The sequence below is a fragment of the Lipophrys pholis genome (genome assembly GCF_963383615.2).
Source record: "Lipophrys pholis genome assembly, chromosome: 2".
Lineage (NCBI taxonomy): Eukaryota > Metazoa > Chordata > Actinopteri > Blenniiformes > Blenniidae > Lipophrys > Lipophrys pholis.
Window position 1 is genome coordinate 34,131,999 of NC_137636.1, and position 25,500 is coordinate 34,157,498.

The 25,500-nt window shown below is 44.3% G+C and overlaps 1 protein-coding gene across 4 annotated transcripts in view; it reads left to right on the forward strand.

Annotated features, from left to right (window-relative positions):
• The first annotated feature begins 5,131 nt into the window (after positions 1 to 5,131).
• LOC308106430 (multiple C2 and transmembrane domain-containing protein 2-like) overlaps positions 5,132 to 25,500 on the forward strand; it is a 65,586-nt gene continuing 45,217 nt past the window's right edge. For 2 of the 4 annotated variants that reach the window (XR_013935148.1, XM_080458159.1), the window contains exon 1: positions 5,134 to 5,359. The gene's annotated coding sequence lies outside the window, so the exon portion shown is untranslated. Of the gene's footprint in view, positions 5,360 to 25,500 lie in introns of all 4 variants that reach the window. The other 2 variants (XM_080458160.1, XM_080458161.1) reach the window with 2 other exon arrangements.

The window sequence follows — 25,500 nt, forward strand, 5'->3', positions numbered from 1 at the left end:
AAACTCTTATATAAGCTCCTAGATTTTCAGTCATAAATAAATATGATTATGTCTAAATATTTATAAACATTAACAACCCTGGACACATTTCTGTTTGTGTGCATTTAAAAATAACTATACTGGAGAAAGTTGAACCTGACCTGAAGCTTTTCAGGTCAAATTTCTCCTTTCAAACCAGTAAATTAGAAGAGATGTGACAGTTAATAATCAGAGACTCGCCGAAACCTGGGCTGGGACAGTGATGGGATCGGAGTCTGGAGATGTTGCGTAGGTGGAGGAATGCAGTCCGGGTGATGGCTCTTGGCTTGGTGGTTGAAAGGTACAGAGAATCCGTCGACGATGATGGACGGAGCTGGAGTGAGTTGTGTTTTAGTGAGGGTGGATTTGGAGTTTATGAGCAGGACCAGGTTTTATTTTCATTTAGCTTCGGGAGGTTCCTCCAGATGTCTTCAAGGCAGGTGATGAGGAAGGTGGGAGGGATGGCAGCGGTGGGTTTAGAGGAGACGTTGACCTGTATGTCAGCAGCGTAAGGGAGGAGGTAAATAATAAAAAGAAGTGGACCCAGGACTGACCCCTGGGGGACAACCAGTGAATCACCCGCACAGTCAGACTTGTGAGTACCGAGTTGCACGAAATGTTCATGGTCAGTGAGGTATGATGTGAACCAGGACAGACCAGCACCAGTAATCCCTCTGCCAGCCAGGTGGGAGGTGGTATCGAATGCTGAGCTGAGGTGGAGGAGGAGGAGTAGTGGGTGGGAGGTGGTATCGAATGCTGAGCTGAGGTGGAGGAGGAGTGGGTGGGAGGCGGTATCGAATGCTGAGCTGAGGTGGAGGAGGAGGAGTAGTGGGTGGGAGGTGGTATCGAATGCTGAGGTGGAGTAGTGGGTGGGAGGTGGTATCGAATGCTGTGCTGAGGTGGAGGAGGAGGAGAATGCTGAGTAATCTGGAGTCAGCTGCACGGAGGCGGTCGTGGGTCATTTTGACCAGAGCTGTTTCAGTGCTGTGTTTTGGATGGAAACCGGACTGGAAGGGTTCATACAGGTTGTTTGCGTCGAGGTGGGACTGTAATTGTGCGGCAACCACCTTTTTAAATTTTCTTTGAAAATGGGAGGTTGGAGATGGAACGGTAAAGATTAAGGTTAGTTGGGTCAGCACCGGGTTTTTTCAGGATGGCTGTGATAGCAGCCAGTTTGAGGGAGGGGGGGGGGGGGGGGGGAACAGCACCAGTGGTGAGGGGGGATTTAATTATGGTGGAGATCATGGAAGAGATAGATGGCAGACTGGCTTTAATGAGGGAGGTGGGAAGAGGATCAAGCTGACAGGTGGTGGTGTTGGCTTTGTGGGATAACTCTAGAGATAGGTTGGTGTTGATCATCCAGGGTGGATCACTTGAAGGGGAATCAGATGAGGCCCGTTGTTGGTGAATGGTGTTGATTTTGGAGCTGAAGAAGTCCAGGAAGGCAGTGCAATGGTGGGTGGAAATGTCTGGAGGGTTTTAGGTGGCTGACTGTTGAAAAGAGGACTCTGTTGTTACCTGTACCAGTATTGATGAGGTTGGAGTAGTATGATGATTTGGCGATGATAATGATGAATGTGGTCAGAGTACATTTGGCTGTGGACCATGAGTCCGGTCTTTTTGTCCAGTCGCTCCAGTCGATGGCCAGTGACTTTGAGCTGCCTGAGTTCAGGGGTAAACCAGGGAGCAGCGTGGGTAAATGAGACTGTGTGGGTTTTCAGAGGAGCCAGGGTGGAGCGGGAGGAGGAGAAGGCGTTGTTGTATTGGGTCACCAGGTCAACAGGGGAGGATGCTCGTGGAGGACTGGGGTAGGGGCTGATCAGGGTGGAGAGATGGTGTTGATGTGTTTGATGTTTCTGAAGGAAATTGTCCGCTGTTCTTTGGCTTTGTGAAGTTGGGTGTGTATGTTCAAGAGTACAGCTTTGTGGTCAGAGGCGGGGAAATCGGTGACATCATGGTTAATGGGAGTGATGTCAGTGCAGCAAAGTAAGTCCAGTATGTGGCCTTTGTTATGGGTTGAGAGGTTGACATGTGGAGTGACGCCAAGACAGTCCAGGAGTGAAGTGAAGTCGTTTGCAAAGGTATTGGATGGGTTGTCGATGTGGATGTTAAAATCACAGAGGAGAATCCCAGTGGGTGACAATGATTGTGGGTTTGGGGTCTGGGAGGAAAGAGGTGTGATGTGCGACAGTGACCGTGGTCATTATTAAATTTTTTACGTTGGGGGAGAGCGAGGCCTCCCGCCCCAGGAGCACAGGATTTCCTAATAAGAGAAAAATCTGGTGGAGCTTCCTGATTAAGATGGGAGAAGTCATCAGGTCATTGCCAAGTCTCAATGAGGCACAGAATGTCCAGGTTGTGAATAATAGTAAAATCAGCAACCAACAGAGCCTTGTTACTGACAGATCTGATATTTACAGTCCAAGTTCCAGACAGGTGAGTGGTGTGTATGTAGTTGCTTTGAGCAGGGGGACAGTACACTGTGATTGACACTGTGGACAGTGTGGGGAGGGGGGGCGGGGCTTAGTGGACCACAAGGTGCGGATGTTTGTGTTGTTGTTATGATGTGATTACTGAAAGTTGCATCCAGAGCTGCGGTGGCTGTATCGCAGTCATTTGAGGATGAAGTGGTGGGATGCAAGCTGAGGTGGAGGGGTTCTTGAAGGAAGTCCGGAGACGTAACATCGCCGTTACTGAGTAACGGCGCAGGCAGGGAAGCACTCGTGAAAGTCCAGCACAGCGCGATCCAGAGACACAGGTTAAAATTCCATGTGAGATCGGGAGCGACATAATCCAGCGGTAGGTAATCCAGGTGAAGCTGATGGAGCCAGAGCAGCGGAGCGAGCTGGTTGTAGCTTCACTAGGGGTGAGTAGACCTGTCAGTCGGCACCGGGAATCAGTAGCAGGTCAGCTGGCCGGCAGGCAATCACCATTGGCCATTGGTGTGCCGGGGGGGGGGGGTGTCCTCCACATTTACACCAATCCACGGGCGCAGGTAACTGTCCAAGAGAGATGCAGGGTGGCAGTGGACTGGTCCTAACCGGTGAGCTTTGTGGGGCACGCCGGAGCAGGCTGTCCAGCCACAGAGTGCAGAGAGGAGCCCCGGGAGTCTCGTACAGGTGAGCCCACCGGAGGAGTGAGCGTCGGCTCACGGGTAGCGAGGCTGTGGCAGCCGGCAGGTGGCGTTGCTGTTTTGGAGAGTTTGATCGACCAGCCGAATCCAACAGATGGGCTGAAAGTCCAGCATTCCTGCCATACTGGAGTACTCATCGTTGTGCCCTTAAAGCAGGGAATTTATCAACCAACACCAAAGAGAGATCAGGACAAGTTGATGTGGGCTCTACTCGTGGCTCAGATACATCTTGTGACGCCGCCCCCTGTTTGCACAGGGAAGACAATATGACTGCGGAGCGGAGCCAACGTTTAGGAATGTGGGCGGAGTCAAACGGTTAAGCTATTTACATTCTGGAGAGTGAAATGGAGAGAAACTAAAGGCCGAGTCATACTCCATGAGAACAAGAAGAAGGTTTGGCACTCCGGGGTCTTGCCAAACTAAAGTACATCATTTTCTTCGTCCAGCTCTCTCTGTTCAAAGAAATTTGGTTCGGCTGTGCTGCACTGCCCAAACTTGGGCACTGCCGTGTGCTGCGCATGCATGTTCCAGCTCGCTATTGAGTGTCAGTCATAGTCTAATCGCGTGTAGCTAATGTCGTTACTGTATGAGCCTCACAGCTCATTAACATGTCGGAGGGCGGACTTCCGTGATGCACATGAACGCATCACTCAAAGCTGTCAGCTCCTGCAGTTACAAAACAAACTTTCTCTTTTATTACTGAAACGGTTCAGAGAAATGGATTTCTGAAAACAAATATGCTGTGCAGCTGAAAAGTGAAAAACGGCACTTCATAGCTGACAGCTTTGAGTGATGCGTTCCAGTGCATCACGGAAGTCCACCTTTCGTGTGCTGCGCCCTCCTCCGTGTGCTCCGTCCTCCTCTGTGTACTCCACCCTCCTCCGTGTGCTCCGCCCTCCTCCGTGTGCTCCACCCTCTGCGCAGCCCACGGCAGTGCAGAAGTCTGGGCAGGCTGGCATCGTCATCATGTTTGCAAGGAAGACGTTGTCCCTGAGCACCTGGGGGGCGTTGGTGTGGGGGCGGTGGTGTGGGGGCAGGAGGTTCGCCCAGGGTGGAAAACCAGTCAGGTCTCCGCCATAAGAGCCCAGTCTAGACCAGTTTGCCAACGACACAAGTGTTCCTTTTTTACTTTCAGAAGGATCTCAGTCAGTCATGTTGAGTCTCTCCAGCAGTTTGTTGCTCTAAGGACTTTATCATGTCTTTGTCTCAGTGTTGAATGTCTCTGCCATGTCTCTAATCTCCTCATTGTGGAGCTCTCCTTCAGTGTCCCTGTAGATCAGTTTGGGGCCACCATGGACACTCATCCATGAGTAAATGAAGGAGTTCACAATGTCAGAGGATTTCTGGGCCTCACAATGTTTCCAGGAGAAAGAGGAGGAGAAATAAGAGGAGGTGGAGGAGAAGGAGAAGGCGATGGAGGAGAAAGAGAAGGAGGTGGAGAAGGAGAAGGAGATGGAGGAGGAGGAGGAGGAGGAGGAGAAGGAGGTGGGGGAGGAGGAGAAGGAGAAGGAGGTGGAGGAGAAGGAGAAGGAGGTGGAGGAGGAGGAGGAGGAGGAGGAGGAGGAGGAGGAGGAGGAGAAGGAGGTGGAGGAGAAGGAGAAGGAGAAGGAGAAGGAGAAGGAGGTGAAGGAGGAGGAGGAGGAGGAGGAGGAGGAGGAGGAGAAGGAGAAGGAGAAGGAGGAGGAGGAGGAGGAGGAGGAGGAGGAGGAGGAGGAGGAGAAGGAGAAGGAGAAGGAGAAGGAGGAGGAGGAGGAGGAGGAGGAGGAGGAGGAGGAAGAGGTTGTTAAAAAGTTTGGATTTTTTTTTCTATCACATACAGTACATGCTGTGTACGGTAGAGTGTATAGTACAGTGTACAGCGTAAAGAGGGGGAGGGAGAGAGAAGGCAAGAGCGAGAGAGAGAATGGGGGCATTTAAAAGTGTTTGCAGTGAATGTCCAGAAGATGGCGGCATTGAGTCGCTCTTGCCACCTGCTGCTCCGTGAGCGAGAGGAGGAAGAGGAGGAGAAGGAGGAAGTCACTCCAGTCCTCGTTGTGACAACGTGACCCGTTTTCTTCTCGGTTCATTTCATTTCCAGCGTGTTGATGAAGTGAAGGACAGTTTGTGGCGCAGGAAGCAGAAGAGCTTCACCTGAAGAGGAGCTTTGCTCTGGTGAGCCTGGACAGGTGAGCTCGGGGCTTGTGACTCCACCTGGGCGCAGCAGGAAAGGTGAGCTCAGACAGGCTGACTTTGTGTTTGGTCATGATGATTCACATGAAGCCGTTTTTCTTTCTCAGGTTTCCAGCATATGTTGTTCTCATGGTCTTCTCATGTTCCCATGGTGTTCTCATGGTGTTCTCATTGTGTTTTCATTGTATTTTCATTGTGTTTTCATTGTGTTCTCATGGTGTTTTCATGGTGTTCTCATGTTCTCTCATGCTCTCTGCAGAGCTGCAAGTAGTTCACGTAGTTTCAGGAAACACCTTCTGGTCTTGTTCTGACAGGTCGATCAGTAAAGCTGTTGCTCAACACAAAGTATTTTATCCTTTGTCAGTGCTGCAGCAGACCGATCTGAACAAGCGGGGAAACGTGAATCAGTCAGCTTGATATTGATGTGAAATAAGGACCCAATAGAAACATGGTGGAAAAGGAGTGAGAATATTACTGAAGGAGTACTGTGATTCAAAATGAAGAGGCTCTTTTTTGCAGTATATCAGTGTATGTGCAACATCTTACATTTATCTGTAGAATAAGGAGAGGGAGCATCTTATGACTGTGGACGTGTTTCATCCACACAATGTGCTTATTTTGAGCACAATGCAGATGTTTGAAGTTGGAGTTCGTAACCACGTCTGAATGAGAGAAAAACCTTTTTTTGTGGCCTCGTCATGAATCACATCACAGAGAGTGAGAAGATCCTGGCAGTGAATTTGTTTTAGTTTATTTAACCTTGGATTGACCGAGAACGGCCCCGCAACCCTCTCGTCTGTTATTTGTGTTCAGTTTGTCCTTACTGCTGGCGTTGACCTGGTTCTGTAGGAGAGGAACTCTGTCTGTAGGAGAGGAGAGGAACTCGGTCTGTAGGAGAGGAGATGAACTCGGTCTGTAGGAGAGGAGAGGAACTCGGTCTGTAGGAGAGGAGAGGAACTCGGTCTGTAGGAGAGGAGAGGCGCTCGGTCTGTAGGAGGGGAGATGAACTCGGTCTGTAGGAGAGGAGAGGAACTCGGTCTGTAGGAGAGCAGAGGAACTCGGTCTGTAGGAGAGGAGAGGAACTCAGTCTGTAGGAGATGAACTCGGTCTGTAGGAGAGCAGAGGGGTTTTAGATCATTTAAAGTTGTTCAAGGCAGATTATTACATTGGTAACTTAACATGATCTGAATCATCGTTTCCCTGAACAGTCAGATGAGCGGGTCCCTTTAAATATTGTCACCGCAAGGAATTGTGGGGCAGCGTGAGCTCCTCTCCTTTGGTAAAGGAAGCATCAGTGTTTCCTCGGCTAAAGGAGGTTCTAAAGGAAGCATTGAGCCTCCTTTCCTAAACTTATTGAGAATTTAAATGTTCCTTATCTTAAATACTTAGATAGAAAGGAGATAGGAGGGACAATTGGAATGTACCCATTAAGTTAATCGTGTGCACAACCACAATAAAAAAACCATCATCAATGGAGTCCTGATACCACGAGTCACTATGGCAACAGACCGAAAACCCAGTTATTTGGCTGTAAAAGTCCCGGCGCTGCAGTAGTGGAGGAGCAAGACGACTGGGAGAAAGTTGCTGCCAGAGTCAACGCATAAGTTTGAATAATCGACTCCATTGAATTAACATCTAATTTAAGATTGCAGCATAATGGGTGTAAAATCTGAATTTCATTTCGGTGCAATCCAACATGAGCAAGGCAAATCTATTTATAGAGCACCATTCATACACAGTGCTTTACAAAGAAATGAGAGAAATACTTTAAAACAAATAATGAAGAAAAGTATAATAAATAAGGTAAGAGATTAATTAAGGTAAGTTTAATCAGTAAGTAAAGTCTATTCTTTATTCAAAAGCCTGTGGATATAGGAATATTTTAAGTCCTGATTTAAAAGAGGTGATGGTTTCAACAGTCTTCAGGTGTTCAGGAAGTTTGTTCTACAGGTGAGGAGGTAGGAACTAAAAGCTGCTTCACCTTGTTTGTTTCTGACTGGAGGAACAGTGAGTAAACCTCTTCCTGAGGACCTCAGAGGTCTGGAGGTTTGATCTTCTACAAGTCAACCTGAGATGATTTAGGCCCGAGACCATTCAAAGCTTTATAGAGCAGAAGGAAGATTTTGAAGTCAATCCTCTGGCGCACAGGCAGCCAGTGCAGGGATTGGAGCACGGGGGTAATGTGCTCCACCCTCTTTGTGTTGGTGTAATGTGCTCCACCCTCTTTGTGTTGGTGTAATGTGCTCCACCGCCTTTGTGTTAGTGTAATGTGCTCCACCCTCTTTGTGTTGGTGTAATGTGCTCCACCCTCTTTGTGTTGGTGTAATGTGCTCCACCCTCTTTGTGTTGGTGAGGACTCTGGCTGCAGCGTTCTGGATGAGCTGTAGTTGTCTGACAGATTCTTTCCTGAGGCCTTTAAACACACCGTTACAATAATCAACCTACTGAAGATAAATGCATGAACAAGCTTCTCAGAATCTTGTTGGTCAGAAATCCTTTCTTCAATATTCTTCAGATGGTAGGACGCAGTGTTGTGCCTGAACGAGTTCAATGAACGTTCGTTCATGAACGAGTTCATATTTTGGGCGAACGTGAACTGAACGTTCAGTATTTCTGCCTGATGAACGTCACTGTGAGCGGCGCTCATTCTGGCGTTTGTGAGCGGCGCTCTCACAGGTCAACGTTGTTTCAGAGAGTTGCCAGATTTCAAAAACCCGGCTAAAGCTCACCGTAAACAGGCCTTATCATGTAGGAGGAAAACAGCCAATCTGGCAACAGCAGCCACCAGAGTCGCACCGTCGCACCACGTCATCAAAATGCGGCGAAAACAAATGAAAGACGGCAGCACCACCTCAGACTCTGCCTCCACCATTAATACTTCATCTTCTGATTACCGTACTTTCTGGATGATAAGCCGTTTTTCTTTTTTCTTTTTTTTAACATGCTTTGAACCCTGCGGCGGACGACTTGGCTTTTTAAGGGTTAGCAAGCTTCATGCCGCTGATACGCGGGTGATGCGTTCAGGTGTATCACGTACCTCCTACATTTCTTTCCTTTTTTACCTTTTTTAAATTTGGTGGCTGCAGCTTATATTCCGGTGCGCATAATAGTCCGGAAACCCTGGTATTTAAAAGAATTTTATGAAAAGGTCAGTGATGATCCAGGTGGAAAAATCGTACCTTTTTGTATAAACTTTGCCCGCTGGGTTTCAAGAAGCAACTCAACAACTTCAACATCAGACCTGAGACCGCACATTAAACCCAGCTGGCCTTTTAAGGTATGTGCCAGTAACTAAAACATTCATTGAGGGTTTTACTATTTTAAGTTGTAATTTGTTTGTAGAACCTGCCTGGTATATTTTCCTTTGCACCTTAAGAACTACTGTCCTTTTTTTTTGTTTTGTTTTAATAATTCCTCATTCTAAAAGACCATTCAAGCAGCAGGTTTTTCCTCATGTTTTTGAGAATACACTGTCGGGGTGTGAAGCTGCAGCTGCTACTAGTGTGGACTGAATGGGTGGCAACAATGGGGAAATACCAGTATTCTGAGGGTAATAGCTTGAAGCAACATATTGGGGAAAAAAAAAAAGAACTATGAACTAGTTCATTTTTGGAACTGTGAATCTAGAACTATGAACTGAACTACTTCATTTTAAAATTTGTGAACTGAACTTTGAACTAGTTCATATAGAAACGGAACTTTCCCAACACTGGTAGGAAGCTGATTTGGTTCTTGTCTTAATGTGGTTGTTGAATTTCACGTCTGAGTCCAGAACTCCACCCAGATTTCTGCCTGGTGTGATGTCCTGAGTGACCTGGAGTCAAGATGAGCACCGACCTTTAACCTTTCTTCTGTAGGGCTAAAAACAATGAGCTCAGTTTTCTCTGGGTCGGGTTGTAAATCGTTCTGACTCGTCCACTCATTCATTTCATTTATGCATTTACTCAGCAGGTATAAGGGGGCGTGGTCATTCACTATAGAGCTGTGTGTCGTCTGCGTAATTATGATAAGAGATGTTGTAATGGTCCATGATCTGAGCCAGCGGGAGCAGGTAGATGTTAAATATAAGGGGCCCAAGGATGGAGCCTTGAGGAACCACACAAGTGATTTTCATTTGCTCAGATTCATAATCAGCTATTGACACAGAATAGTGGCCATCTTGCAAGTAGGATTTAAACCAACTCAGTGCAGTGCCAGAAATTCCCAACCATTTTTCCAGTGGGTCCAGCAGGATGCTGTGGTCAACTATGTGGAAAGTGGCACTAAGATCCAGTAACACTAAAACTGACACTGTGGAAGTGTCACTACTCATGTAGATGTCATTCAGCACTTTAATCAGAGTGTTTCAGTGCTCTGACCTCAATCCAGCCTGGAAAACCTTTAGGTCATTGTTTTGTGCCATAAAAGCATTAAGCTGTGCAAAAACTACCTTTTCTATAATCTTACTTAAAGGTTTGATATGGGCCTGGAGTTACTAATTACTGAAGTATCCAGATTACTCTTTTTTTTTTTTTTTTTTTTTTTTAAGAGCTTTGATAACGGCTGTCTTTAGAGTTTTTGGAAAAACACCCGTCTGAAGAAAGCTGTTGACTCTCTGTAGAACATCTGGAGATAGACAGTTAAAAAACTTTGTGGGCAGAGTGTGGAGGCTGCGTGTTGTGGGTTTGAGGAACAATGTTGGTTAGTGCTGCTCAGTCTAACAGGTGAAAATCTGCCAGATTAGACAGAACATCTTTGTGTGGAGGTTCAGGCATTAGTCGTAATGCCCGAGGTTGACTGACGGACTCTGTCTGATCTGTGTAATTTTATGCGTGAAACAGGATGCAAATCATTATAAGATGCGTCTGATAACAGTTCAGGTGGGACTGATGTTGAGGGATTGGTCAGTCTGTCCACCACACTAAACAAAGTACGAGCATTATTACTGTGTTTGTTGATAATCTCAGAGAAGAAAGATTGTCTGGCCCTTTATAATTCTAGGTTCTACATGCCAAGCCTTTCTTTGTAGATGTCATAATGAACATGGTGCTTAGATTTTCTCCACCTTGGAAGCAGCTAAAAATGAAATATAAAAATATCTTTCAGAATGAAAAGGCTTTTATGTATACAGTAGAACCTCCGAGGAGCAGACCCGGTCAGCAGGGACACGTCACTGTGCAGGGACACACATTTAACTGTGAACACACCTTAATGAGGACGACCTGCCTGACGAGGACAACGGACACATTTCCCTGGCAAATTTCAAGCCGAGCGACACTGAAACGGCCAAAATACTTGGGCTGGACCTGATTATTTGAATATTCAGACGTTATGGTGTCAGGAGATTAGTTTTAGATCTGAGTTACCGCTGCTTCCCCGCAGCACGATGCTGCGCTGTGTGAAGCTCCTCTCCATCAGCCCCTCCATGCTCTCCTCATTGCATGTCTGCAGACTGCGCGGGCCGCGGGTGCTACATGTCTGCCTCCATACTACACTCCTGGTTCACTTCTGTGCGCGTTCTATAACGTAACGATCTCGAAAATATCTCCACTTCTGCTGCCCGGCGTTCTCCACCTTTCCTAAAGTAGTTTATGTTTCGCTTCAGGAGTTCTGAGCCTCTGGATCTTTATTTGCTTTTAAATTGTGATTATTAAGACGGAGAGACGGAGGATCTCCTCACACAAGTGTCCAGTAGCTCTGGCACATGCGCAATCGGCACACAGATCGCGCGGTCGACCGCAGAGGGTCGGAACGGACCCCAGCACACAGGGTGGAATCCGGCGGCTTAAACAACGAGGCTAATTTATGGATTTTTACTGGTAAACGAGCTGCATGCCATAATACATGAGTGATGCGTTCAGGTGCATCACGTAACTCTGCCCTGCTGCGCTCCGGGGCTGACCAGTCGTCCTCAGGGTAAATCTCCTCTCCTCACTATCACAATCAGCAAATACTTTATGAACAGAGATAAAACCCTCAGTGTTTGTGTGTTTTTGCAGTAATTCTCTTGCCCTCTCTCCCTCTACATCTCCTTCTCTCCCTTGTGCGGCCTATACTGTAAATTTACAAATGTTTTTTGTTTGTTTTTTTTAAATTTGGTGTATGCAGCTTCTGTTCTTTTTTCTTTTTTTTTAATAGTGTACACCAGAGGTCCTCAATTATTTCCCCCCGAGGGCCAAAATAGGACCAGCATGTCAAACCAAGGGCTGGTTTTTTGCACGATGTCAGTAAAAGTTGTTTGAATTGCAGATGTTTTAGCTGACTAAGAAGCTTTGTCGTCGTACAGAATACAGCAAAATTTCGTTTGGTTGCATCTCTCTGATAGCAGCAGCAGCAGATGCTATTCTTCAGTCTGTTGGTGCAAGAGCTCTCATGACTCCGAGTCTGCCAGAGGGGAGGTTGGAGAATAGAGTGTGTCCTGGATGGGCGGTGTCATTGTGGATCTTTGTGGCCCGTCGGAGGAGCCGGCGCAAGTAGATCTCCTCTGATGTTACCATTATTACTATTATTATTGTTGTTATTATTATTATGAGTAATAGTAGTCAAGGTGGTTGTAGTAATAATTTAAGCCTGGGATTTAAAAAAAACTTGTGTTGAGGGTCATAGAAAAAAGCATGTTTGAAAAGTATCTAGTAACTATCTAATGATTTACACACTAGAGAGACAGAGACAGAAATCCAGGGAGAAATTTACAGTTTGTTACATTTTAAATTCCATAATTGTTGTTTCAATGCTGCTTTTGTTTCTGTTCTCATTTCATCAATTTATTGTTTTTAGTTTTTTGAAGTATAAAAACTGCTATATAAATTAACTTATTATTACGATTGTTGTACTTTTTGTTATAATACACCAGTTAGATGCCAAATAAACAAAAATGAATGAATTCACTCACCAATCAGTGAGAAAAGTGACGGGATGAGGAAATCCCTCTGATGTATCCTGTCGTCTCAATCCTGAGGTCAAGATGTTGCATCAGAAAGTCTGTTTCTGGATTCTGTTTCTTTCAGTCAGTGATCAGAGGTGAAGAACACTCCTCCACTAAATCCTCCACCCTTCTTGTCGCAGTATTATCCCACAGTGGCACCTGCTTTAAAGTGCCTTTACACATCGGCCCAACGAGTTACCAATATCATTTTCCCATCATTCCTGACCAGTGGCAGCTGGCCAATAGAGGGCGCTAGGGCGCCGCCCCACCACATTACCTCCTAAAAGACATACATTTTTTTTTAATAAAAAATAGATAATAAAATAATATTTTGAGCTGTATGTATGTATTTATTTACACGAGCAAGAGGATAATTCTATAGTAAATGATGAGTAAAGTTGTTTGGTTCATCTGTGTTGTCCGACTGGTGACGTGTTTCCGCCAGGGGCGCAAAAATCTTTGGCCACGGACTCGCGTTGAAAGTTGTACGTGCGCAGTAGCTCGTCTACAATGCAAGTAATCGGGGGATCTTGGGGCGAACCTTTCCTGCAACCCGAGCTGAATGCTGCTGGGCTGGTGTCACAGCCGTCTGTCATAAAGTGCGGCTGATTGACGGGTGGAGTCGCGGGAGTTGGACAAGATAGGACAGACAAAATGGAGAGAGAGAGAGAGGGGGGAGAACATATCAGGAGAAGATCGACGTCAAAGAGAGCGAACATCGCAATCCGGCAGCTGTCAAAAGACAGAGGGAGACAGTCCAGCCGGTCTTTTTCCAGGACCTGGATTAGCAACAAGGCTAGGCTAACTGAGTGTCGTGAAGCTGCTGCTTTATTCTGCTTTCCCTGCCTCCTTTTTCAAACGTCAGGATAAAAAATAAATAAATAATACTTTTCAGAAAAGGCAAGGAAGCATGAACAAACTGCAATCCACATGCAAAATGCCCTCCGACTTGCCATGTTTGGAAAAATAAACATTTCCTGTCAGCTTGGTGAAGGCTACAGAATAGGGATCCATAAGCACAGTGAGGAGGTTGACAGAAAGAGGCACATCCTATCTAAAATAATAGACAAGTTCTGTGATGCATGTGAACTTGCCCTGTGTGGCCATGATGAATGTGAGAGTTCAGAAAATCCAGGTGTTTTTAGAGGCTTGGTGATTTTTGTAGCGTCACTGGACACAGTTCTATGTGAGCAGCTGCAGACTGCCACTGTGTTGAAGGGAACATCTAATACTACAGAATGAACTCCTTGACTGCATGCTGTCAGTTTTGAGAGAGAGCATCATTGAAGTAATCAGGAGGGCAGACTTTGTCTCCGTCCAGGCGGACGAAACTCTGGACATTTCCACTCAGTGTCAGCTGGGTTTCTGAGTTCATGCCTCTCCAAAGTGCCGCAGCTGATTCCATTGCCACAGCACTTCTGGATAGGTTGAGCTCCATTCTTCCTATGTATTCTTAATGTGACCTAATGCTTCTGAATATAGTTCTTAAATGGGCCTGATATTCCTGGAACATCTTTATGGCTCCAACAAATCTTCCAAGAATATCAAGAATCACCTGTATTCGTGAAGTTTGCAAATGAGCGTGTGGATTAGTTGTGAAGCGTGGTGATGCATTATACAGTGTGACAGCATTCGCTCCCTGCAGCATCCTCCTCTCTGATCAACTCCATGGAATTTCTCTGAATGCTGAGCGATCTGGAGTGTGTGAACTGTTCAGTAGCTGTTGGTAGAATAACTGAGGTGTGTGTGGAGTCATATATTTTTAAACTCAGTTGTGGACCTGACTTGTATTACACCCTGGGCGAACACCCCACGAGACGCACCTGAGACAGTGATTCTCATTTCCTCTCATGCGCGGTGCGCCCTGGCCGGCTGGACACATCTCTCATAGTAAAATCCACAATATATATACCAAATTCTCCTGATTCTCCACATTCCTGACAGATTAATGAAAGTGACCATACCCAACGGCGCATATTAGTTTGAAACACCGCAAAACAATAATGCTGACTGTGTGTTATGACTCGTGATGATCCACCACCATTTCCTTGCTCTTACTTGTGACTCATGATAAAAGGCCTCGGCCCTGAATCATAGAATTCAGGTCAAAATCATGATCCACGGTCAGGAATTGAGATTCGGGCCAAACTTATCGTCGTTCTGTGTGAACGCACCTTTAACAGCTCCACAACCGTTTTCTTGCTTTTCTCGTCGTGAGTTAAAACTGCATCAACCATATTAATTGCACATTTTTTATTCATCTCAGCATCAGTAAATGGTTTCTTAGCTTTGGCAAGGTTCCATGAAACAAGCAATGATGCCAATGTTGCTCTCTTGTGCCAATGCCGACATATCGTAGACACTTCGTAGTGTTTGTATGACGTTAGGTTTTCTGTTTTGCAGCTTTGGGATTTTGGAGGGTAAAGTTCCACTTTAGATGATCCACGTTGCTGACAGCTCCGGTCTGCGTGCTTATCAAGCATGGGTCGGTAATCTAAAACTAAACTGTTCAGTCTAGTCAGAGATGAACTGACAGTTTTCCTGGTTGACTTTGCGCTTTTTCACGCGGCAGGTCATGATGTTTCTTTGTTTAATTTTGACTTATCGCTCGATGACGGGTGGTTTGGCGGGTAGTGAAATTGAAATTGATCCGTGGACGTCCGAGCGGACCACACATTGTCGTCATTACGTCAGATGCGCTCAAACTCCGGCTCCGACTCCGGTGTGGGATGAGGTACAAACAAGGTATAGCAGCGCATTTTTTCTCCACAAATTCCACTTTATTTCACGTTAAAGTGCAGCTAATGGGCCGACGCGGACCAGACAGTTGGCTCCGGCCCACCTGTTGAGGACCCCTGGTGTACACTTTACTGTCTGTGGCCCATACTGACATGATCATCGACATCAACATTTTTCACAATTACACATTTAAATCACACACTACGTTATATTACAGTACAGGCAGAACATTTCCTGAAAACATTCAAATCAAATTGTTTTCAGCACACTGCACCACATTCTTGTTCTACATGCCGCCAAGTACCTCTATGTCAATTTTGAAATGAACTCACTGCAGCTATTTTCCCAATTACACACTTAAATTACACCCAATACATTTAATGCTGTACAGGTTCATTTAAAAAAAAATTAAAATAAAAAAGAAATCCCCACAGGGACAATGAAAGTATATCTCAACTTATTCAGGATGTTGAGATCTACTCATCTCTCTCACTCTCATTCGTTCCTTTGATTTTTTTTAAAGGAATTATTTTAAAAACTGCCAATATTAAAGAAACTATGCAATTACTTGCATCATGTGCCTGTAATGTTTTTGTTTAATCACTCACTGCTTTAATAAGGCAGCTGGTGGATCCACACACTGCACACATACTTATCTTATACCAAGTACCTGTCGCCCAGAATTTCTGTACACGCCACTGAATATCACGTTTTTGTCGCATATTTGTATGAGAGACTGACAGCAAGTCACTAAGAGGAGTACCGGCACTTATTTATTTCCTCTTAAAGCACTGTTTCAATCTGAATGATTGTAAGAGTCACTTGATAACCTTTAATAATCTTTGTACTCGTCTTGTGTTGGTTACAAAACGACTCAAAAGGCAGCTTATTCTCTCCCTGTTGGAGCTAAACGTTGTACCACAACGTCCCTCTGTATGGGGGTATTATTGGAGCAAAGCTATTTGTCCACGTGTATGGAGAGTTTCAGATCTGAGGCCTCATTTATAAAGGTTGCTTACGCACAAAACGGGCCCTGAAAGATGCGTACGCCACTTCCTACGCACAGTTTGTGATCTAAAAAAATAAACTTTGTGGGATAATGTGCGTACCGGTAGGCAGACGGATTGAGGTGCAGACAGACGGCTCTCTATACACATAGACAAATAGTGTTGCTACAGTAATACCCCCATACCTCTGACTCTCACAGTCACACAGTTTAACACAAAACCTGCTGAACCAGAGGGGAAGGAGGCGAAGCAGACTTCAGATCCGCCACACTGAGCAGGTCTGTGACGAGGTTGGAGTTAATTGGTGGATTAGACCCAGACGCAGACACACCTGCTGAGAGCAGCTCTGGAAAGTTCCTCTGGAATGAAACGTCACCAACACACAAACCTGGAGGCAGGCAATATGCTCCCAGCTCATTTTGTCCAAAGTCTCCGGGTGCATCCGGATAGTCCCTATCTCCTTTCCTATCTGCTTTTCCTTAACCCTGTGTAGTTCCGTAAATATTTTACATTGAAATATTCATTTTTTTTCCAATTTTGTGAGCATTCTAAAAACTACTTTGTAATATTTTCTGCCTTTAAACGTTAATATAATGGACTGCCTCAGCACTATTTTATTTTATATTTCTGTAAAACGTTCTTGAAATGGTTCCTCTTACCCGTTGTAGCAGGGGGGTACATTAATTAGCGACACACGCACATATGTTGAAGCTGCGTTTGCCCGGCAGAACCGGTGTAGGTACCAGATCGGTCCGGGGTGGCGCCTGCGCCTGCGCCTCCCAACGATGTTACACACAATATGAACGACGGCAACTCCACATACACAAGCTACAATATGAGATGGATAGATAGATAATAGATAGATAATCTTTTTCATAATAATTCTACCTTTGTAGCTCGCTCCAATATTATAATCAGAAAATATCAAATATTTGTAATGAAAAATGTATTTGGTAATAGAATGAAAACAGTGACACATCTCTACATTAGATCTGTACAATTTTTTCTACTAAAGTCTACTTTTTAAATTTTTGTACATCGATTATTATTTTCACTCTCTTACTTGTCAAAAGATATTTAAAACATTTCAGCCACAGATTATCCTCCTGATAAATTTTAAGCAAACAGAGGTCCGTGGCAACTTGACGCCATAATTGTCATAATATCACATTATTTAAAACTTCATCAATATTTATCTTAATTCTTGGAAACCACTCAGTTTATTGTTTCACCTGCATGAGATATGAGAAACAGACTAATTGTCACTGTCACGCATCGCCGTTCTTTATGGCTTTATGACTACTGGTAGCTGTTAATTATTGCTCGTTCTGTAGGAAGTTATAAAGCCTGGCATGTTTATTTATAGTACAGATTTCATACACGGGGCAATTCAAAGCCATTTACACAGAAAAACCTCCAAACTGCAACAAGTAATAAAGCATAATCAAATAGGTTATGCAGAGGAAATGTGCTTGCTTGTTCAAAAAACACTTGGAAAGTACTTTGAAGGAAAGAGTCAAAGGAAGAGGGGCAAAAAAGGACATAACGATAATAATAATCTGACGAAGCTCCACCAGTCACCTTCAGACTCTCCTGAAGTTCCACCCGACGGAGAACTGCCGCTTCGGGGCATTCAGAGGCATGAATCCACTCGTATCGTCCTCTTCACCTTCACACCGCCACGCCAGCTTTCCGCCAAGCTATGAAGCTAACGTTAGCTTGCTAACTTATTTACGCTGTGACGGGGGAAACTTTCAGCCAATCATATTGTGCGACGTCATCGAAAGGCGGGGGCGCAAGCCCCACCCTGGACAGATCTGGTAGCTACACCGGCCAGCCTTCTGAAGCAGTAAGGTGTGCTGAACCTCTCTCTCCGTTGTTTCTAACGAGTTGATCCTGTTAAAAACTGCATGGAATAGTGACCGTCATGTTTTGGGACGTGTCTGAGACGAGGGCTGAACGATTTTGGAAAATATTCTAATTGTGATTTTTTTTTACTCAATTTAATATGTGATTATTTTTTTCAAGGTTCTCTTCTCATGTATTTTTCAACAAACATAAGCAATAAATCAATCTGTATTATAATAAACAATATCAGATTTATTATACAGAAATTGTTCTTTCTTATAGGCTCTGCTTATGTTAAGATAAAGTCAAATGAAGCATGTATTAATATGAAAGACAGTTTATTTATCTTCTACTTCAATTACAGTTGTATACTTAGGAAGTACTGTGACTTGCAGTCTTGTAAGCGTTCGCCACAACAAGCCAACCACTTGTCCGTTGTGCTTATCAAAGCCGTAAACCCAGGCTTGGCCATTATACTAATGCAGGGCCTGACATTAAGGATTTTGAGCTTACAACTTTTGCATGGACAGATTCTTACTTGCCCGAAGTTTAATGGAATTTTATAAGCTTGGGTAATGTATGAATTTGACCAATAAATACATTGTAATGTGTTTCTGGAATTGTTTTTTGAATAAACTTGAGGTATATTTGACTTCAATTAAAAAAGACTAGACAAACTTCTTTCCATGAGAGTATCCATGCAGATTCTGACATAGTACTGAATAGGGTTGCAAAGGGGCAGCAAATGTCCAGTATTTTCTGGAAACTTTCCGGAAACCTTCCATGGGAAATTAAACTGGGGAATTTTGGAAATATTCCAAATTGGAAACTTTCCATGGGAATTTATGGGAATTATTGGGAAATAACTGGAAATTTGGGGTGATTTCAACAAACTGTATCACATACAAACATAAATGTAAATATTTGTATTTTGTCATAAGCAAACATCCATGTAAAACAATACAATTAAAAAAAATCACATTTCAGCAGATTTATTTGATTCTTGAAGTTTTTACAATGAACAATCAATTATTTTAATGAACAACAAAAACATGAACTCCCCCACCCAATGAAAAAGTAAAATGCCCCCCACCCCCAAAAAAGTCCCATTCAGAATTTTAAATGATAGAAGAAACAGCATCACATTTGAGGTAGCTATAATAAGCTCGCCTCTTAAATGGTCAATGAAATGAAAAATAACTTACATTTAGCACCTAACTTACCAGCTACTGTATGAATACATCTTTGTTTAATATTTGCAAGTTAAACAGTAATACCGTTATCGATCAAATACATTTACCCCATAATATTGTAAAAAACGTACTTGACTTTATATAATCTGCAGGCTCAACTGTGTAGCTTTAATAGTCTTGTGCTTTGGGCTCAAAGTGTGGCCTCCAGGGTTTAAGCAATCATCTGTGCATGTGATGGAGGAGAGCACAGTGCATGCAGGGGGCGTGGCCTCAATAGCCCTGCAGTAAGCAGTGCTGTGTGCATGTGATTGAGGAGTGTACTTGAGTGTAAGAGACAAGATTATGCTACCATATATTTTCCCCAATTATATTTAAGTTCCCTGTTGAGGGCCAACCTTCAATTTTGAAAATTTCAGTTTTATTCCCAGAAATTCCCGTTAATTCCCCCAGAATTTGGCAACCCTAGAACTGAAACATTTAGCCTATCAGAGTTAATTTACATATTTAATTTACTTACACATTAACAGAGTAATTTCAGTTACCTTAAAATAGTTTAATAGTAATTATTCATTGACTAAAGTACACCAATAAAAAGACACAAAAGTGATGCATGACAGAGTCCAGTAATGTAGAACACAAATTGACAAAATGTGTATACAGTTTGTCGTCACTAAAATATTTTGAAAACAAGTATTGAAGCACAATTCGTGAACATTCAAATGTTCTTATTTCAGGTGTCTGATCGAGGGACAGCCTCAGGAACTTTGCATCCCTACATTGCAGTAGGGATGCACCAATCCACGTTTTTTCACTTTCGATCCGATCCCGATACCCACATTTGTATATCTGCTGATACCGATACAATTCTGATACCAGAGCTCTGTTTACTTTAATGTTATTATTATTATTATTATTATTGTTGTTGACTTTAAATGAGGCTGTAATAAACAGGCAAGTATGAAATGTAAACATGTATGCATGTATTCTCTCAAAAGGCAATTTGAGGTTAGTATAAGGTCAGAAAAGGAAGAAGTACAAACTGTTTTTGTTCCAGTTGGACAATGTGTGGGTCTGTGTGACGTCATCATCTCATAATAAACTAGTTCCATCTTTAAAACCTCAGAATCACTTTATTAATCCCTGGAGAAATTCTTTAGCAATGCAGCACCAACAGCAGTGTTTCCAGCTCGAACGCAACACAAATGACTGGGACTATTTTCAAGGAGTTTAGCGTGGAGTGGGACGCAGCTTCATGGAGGTGTGAATCGACTGCTACAGCGGAGGAGCGAGCTGATCATTGTTTTGATGCCGCGGTCAGGGCCGTTCTCCTCGACGAGCTGGAGTTTTAAAACGGTGACGTCTGTTGACAAAGCGACGGCCTCGCTGTACTACGGCTTTGTAAACATTCACGTTGCTGTGTTGCTTTGTGGTGTTTTAAGTGTAAAATCCGTCCAAACAGTAACATGTTGTCATGAAACGTTGGATAGCACAGTGCTACTTCCCTAGCCTGCTCGCTGGCTGCAAACTGTGGAATGGATTTCCTGACTCATTTCTCCACGTCTCATTGAGACTCGCCTCCCTTCAGGAAATCCAGTCCACAGTTTGCAGCCAGCGAGCAGAGCAGCAGCAGCAGGGAAACACTATGGAGTCATTTCAGTAACAGTGAAGCACAGACGAGGCTTCATGGATCAGAAATCTCTGCAGGTTGGATCGGAAATTTTCCGATCCGTGAACTACGTTGATATCAGAACCCGATCGGATCCGCATTGGATCCATCCCTAAAAACCACTAGCCCATTGGGGCAAGGTGGGCAAATGATTCACTTGCAAAAGCTTGCAAAGCTTTTACTAGCCCCGGACGTTCGGACATCCTTAATGACGAGCCCTGTAATGGGCATCATATCTTTCACTATGAACTCCGTTATGGCCTGAGTTATTTCCACCTGCCGTTTCGAATTATGTTCTTAAGGAGTAATACTTTCAAACAGTTGGGTCAGTGAGCCCTGTCGGCTGGTACTTTGCTTACTTGAAGTTGAAGCACTGGTCGTTGGCGTCTTAGCCATGCAACTATCGTACCTGGTTTTGTGGTGTTTTTTTAAGTGTTGATAAATGATGTCAAATCGCAGCCCTTGCAATTAGAAAATCCCGTTTTATCATATCGCGATATTATCGCAAATGCAATTAATCGTTCAGCCCTATATGAGAACCAAATTATTGATTTTGACAATAATAAGAGTTTTAATCAACGTTAATTCAGCCTGAGTTTCTCCCCTCCCTAATTTGCATATTGTCTGCTGCAGAAGCCAGACCTTACCCCTGTGTGTGTGGATGCTAACTGTGCCCTCTTTGCTGACTCACAGGTGTATTGTAATGTACTTATTTTTACTGTTGCATTTTTCAGCACTTTAAAAGCAGGACTGTACAAGTCAAAATTGAATTGGTATAAAGAAAATAAGCTTTTGTTGATCTGTATTTGACTAAACTATTTTATTTGATACAGTTTACTTGAATTTTTGAACTTGGGTTTTGTACACATAATTGACTTTTTTTATTTTTATTCATAATGTTTTATGTATTGATTGTCAAAGTAGAACTTTATTTTGCCGAATTCAAATTGATATCTTTTTATAAATGTTTTATCGGACATGCTGTCCACTCAGAGAAACAATTAGGGAACCGCACAGCTTCTGAAGTGGAAGACAGACCTTACCCCTGTGTGTGTGTGTGTGTGTGTGTGTGTGTGTGTGTGTGTGTGTGTGTGTGTGTGTGTGTGTGTGTGTGTGTGTGTGTGTGTGTGTGTGTGTGTGTGTGTGTGTGTGTGTGTGTGTGTGTGTGTGTGTGTGTGTGTGTGTGTGTGTGTGTGTGTGTGTGTGTGTGTGTGTGTGTGTGTGTGTGTGTGTGTGTGTGTGTGTGTGTGTGTGTGTGTGGATGCTAACTGTGCCCTCTTTGCTGATTCACAGGGAAAATAAATGTGCAGATCCTGATTCCTGTGTTGCTTCGTTCCTGGGTGCTTCAACTGAACTTAAGTCTGCTACATAAAACTGGTGCCGCGACCCGGATCCATTGGTTAGCTGCTGGCAATCACCGAGTTTCAACTGTGTGCACGTGACTTCTGTGATGTCACGTTGGTGGACCTGTGGATTCTGTTAACTGCTTAACTAATTGGTTAAAGCTGTTAAAGCTGGCATTAAAATGCCAATAAGCTAAATTTTGTTAAGGATTCAAATTGGGAAAAGTTTTTTTTTTTTTTGAGTTTTGTTATAAATTTGTTTAGTGTTTCCTGATACGAAGTTAACGTGTATTGTGACACATGGCAGGTATAGGTTGGTATATGTTTGTTTTCACGCCAGTCATAGGGAGAGGAAGAGGTGTGCTAAACTGTTAATTTGATCAGGTGGTCCAAGATGAGGCCACATTGTTTGCTAGAGGGAGGTCACTAGAGCCAGATGATACTGATGATATTCCACCCCTTGGGCCTCAGCTCTCTACACCTGTTGCTGACACCACTCGACAGTTAAGTGACCTTATCGGTGAGCTAGGGAGTCAGATAGGCGATTCAATAGCCAGTCACCTACTGGCTAGCCAGTCCCCACTCGCCTCAAGACAGATACCACCAGCAACACAAGCAAAAAGTGAATCTCCAGAGAAAACTCTTGACTGATCAAAAGTGAGCCCAGTAGTCAGGCCTGACACATAAGGAGCCCCCCATGTTTCGTGGTGATGGCGAAGACAAATTCTCAGTGCAAGAATGGATAGATATGATGGAAGTGTACATGCAGAAGAGGAATCTACCAGCTCATGAATAGAAAGATGAGATCCTGAGTCGTCTTCTTGGCAAAGCAAAAAGCATTGTTAAAGTCTAAAAAGCAGTTCCACGTCAGGTGCAGTTGTCACTGCAGAACCAATCTATGCCATATTGAGCCGCTACTTTAGTGAGTCCCCTGGATCCTGTTTATACACTTAGCAGATTTCCATGCCATCCATTCATTCATTCATTTTCTTCCGCTTATCCGTTTCCGGGTCGCGGGGGTGACAGTCTGAGCACCGTCATCCAGATCACATCGCACCATTTAAGAACCTTCCTGCAGGGGACACAGGACACAGTGGGTTCGTGGGACACGAACCCACTACCCTGAGATTGTGAGTCTCATGCTCTACCAACTGAGCTAGCCGGGGGACTCCATGCCATCCAACCTAAACCAAAAGAGACACCGAAGAGTGCTGGGTTAGCCTCTGAAGCCAACACCGCTGTTGATATTGTGCTGGTTGGTTGTGTTGGAATCCAGGTGATGCCGAAATGTATTCACAACCTGAAAATACAAGCGTATGGGTGCGCCTTCAGCGTGAATGCTAGTTCCTGCTTTAGTACCGGGGCAGAAAGATCAGATGATTCTAGGCACAAATGTCCGTAAACACGTCCTGAAGTATGTCAAACAGTCTCCCCAGTTCTGGAAGGTTCTGACAAAACCACAATCCACCGATGAGCCTGAGATAAAGCGGTTTCTCAACATGCTGGCTGGTGTCCAGCTATGGACGGGAGTTTCTATGCCTGACTTCATTGGCATTGCAAAGCTAGCAAAAGCTATGACCCTTTTTCCTATGCAGGAACACCTGATCTGAGGTAAGTTACCTGCAAACTCACCACTCTGAGGGTAGTGCAATCCCGGTTGAGTCAACAAAAACGCTAACCCACAAAAAAGACATAATTGTCTGCAGGTCTGTTGCAACCATGAATGGTGACATATGGATTCCAGTCAGGGTCTTCAACACCTCTGAAAGAGCACTAACCCTGAAACGTCACACCAAACTGGCAGATGTGTCCACCCGTGTTGCTGTTGAAGATCTGGATGTGACTCCTGAACAAAACCCAGTCACCAAAGTTGGAGTATGGAGTCAAACAGTCTGTGATGAAAAGTTTGTCCAGTCCAGCACTACACAACAGCCAAACTTTAATGACAGTCTAATCAGCATGGGACTGGAAGGTCTGGACATTGATTCCTGTGAGGTGTCAAACTACTGGAAGTCTCAACTGCTATAGCTGATTCAAAAGTATGAGGATGTGGTCTCAAGATCAAAGCTAGACTGTGGGCTCGCTAAAGATGTTGTCCACCGCATCCATTTGGCTGATGACCGGCCGTTCAGACACCCGTATCGATGTTTTCCACCTGATCAGTACCACAAGCTCCAACAAGTGCTCTTGGAGATGGAAGAGTGAAAGATAATTTGCAAGTCAAACAGCGAGTGGGCCTCTCCGCTTGTGCTTGTGTGGAAGAAAATTGGAGATCTCTGGATATGTGTGGATTATCGTTGGGTGAATGCACGCACAGTCAAAGATGCACATCCTCTGCTCCCACCAACAAGATTGCCTAGCAGCTATGGGAGGCAGTGCTTTCTTTAGCGCAATGGATCTCACCTCTGGCTTCTATAACATCGCCATGGCAGAATAGAACAAAAAGCTGACAGCTTTCACTTCTCCCATAGGACTCTGAGTTTAATAGACAGCCTCAGGGATTATGTAATAGTCCAATAAGTTTAATGCGTCTCGTGATGAGTATATTGGGTGAACAGAACCTTTTGACCTTGCCGTGTTACTTAGACGATTTACTTGTTTATGCCCCCAATAAAGCAGAAGCACTCAAGAGGCTTGAACTAGTCTTCAGTAGGCTGTGAGTTCATGGACTAAAGCTATCTCCCAAAAAGTGTCAGCTACTCAGGAGAAGTGTGAAGTTCTTGGGACATATTCTGGATGATAATGGTATAGCAGCCAATCCCAACAAAGTGAAAGCTATCGCTTCTATGCCAGAACATGACCTGTTGGATGATGTTGCACCCTCCCAGAAGGGGATCAAGTCATTCGTAGGTATGGTCATGTTTTATCAGCAGTTCATACATGACTGTTCCATAGTTAAACCACTGTTGACATTGACTGCCGCACCCAAAGGGAAGACAGGAAATGTACAAGTAAGTAAATTTTATTTGTATAGTGCTTTTCACAGACAGTCACAAAGTGCTTCACAGTAAAAACAGATAAGAAAACATCTTAAAAACACAACAAATGCCAACCGTCAGTGGCAGCGTGAGTCAATTGAACTAGAATGCTTTTGCAAATAAATGTGTTTTTAGGCGCTTTTTAAAGATGTCCACCAAGTCCCGAGAGTGCAGGTCGAGTGGGAGTTCATTCCAAAGTCGGGGCACGGCAGCTTTGAATGATCAGTCTCCCCGAGTTTTAAAGCAGGTATGTGGAACCTTTACCAAGTTCTGACCAGAAGAGGTGCTGCTGTATTCAGAAAACTGCCTGCCAGTGACTGGAAGGAGGAACATCGCAACTCATTCGAACAGCTGAAATCTGCACTCGTGGAATCTGTCGTGCATGCTCAGCCAGACTTCACTTGACCGTTCATTCTGTCCACAGATGCCTCTTAAGATGGGTTGGGCGCTGTGCTGTCTCAGCTCCAAGACGGTGAAAGCAAGGCATGGCCAGTAGCCTTTG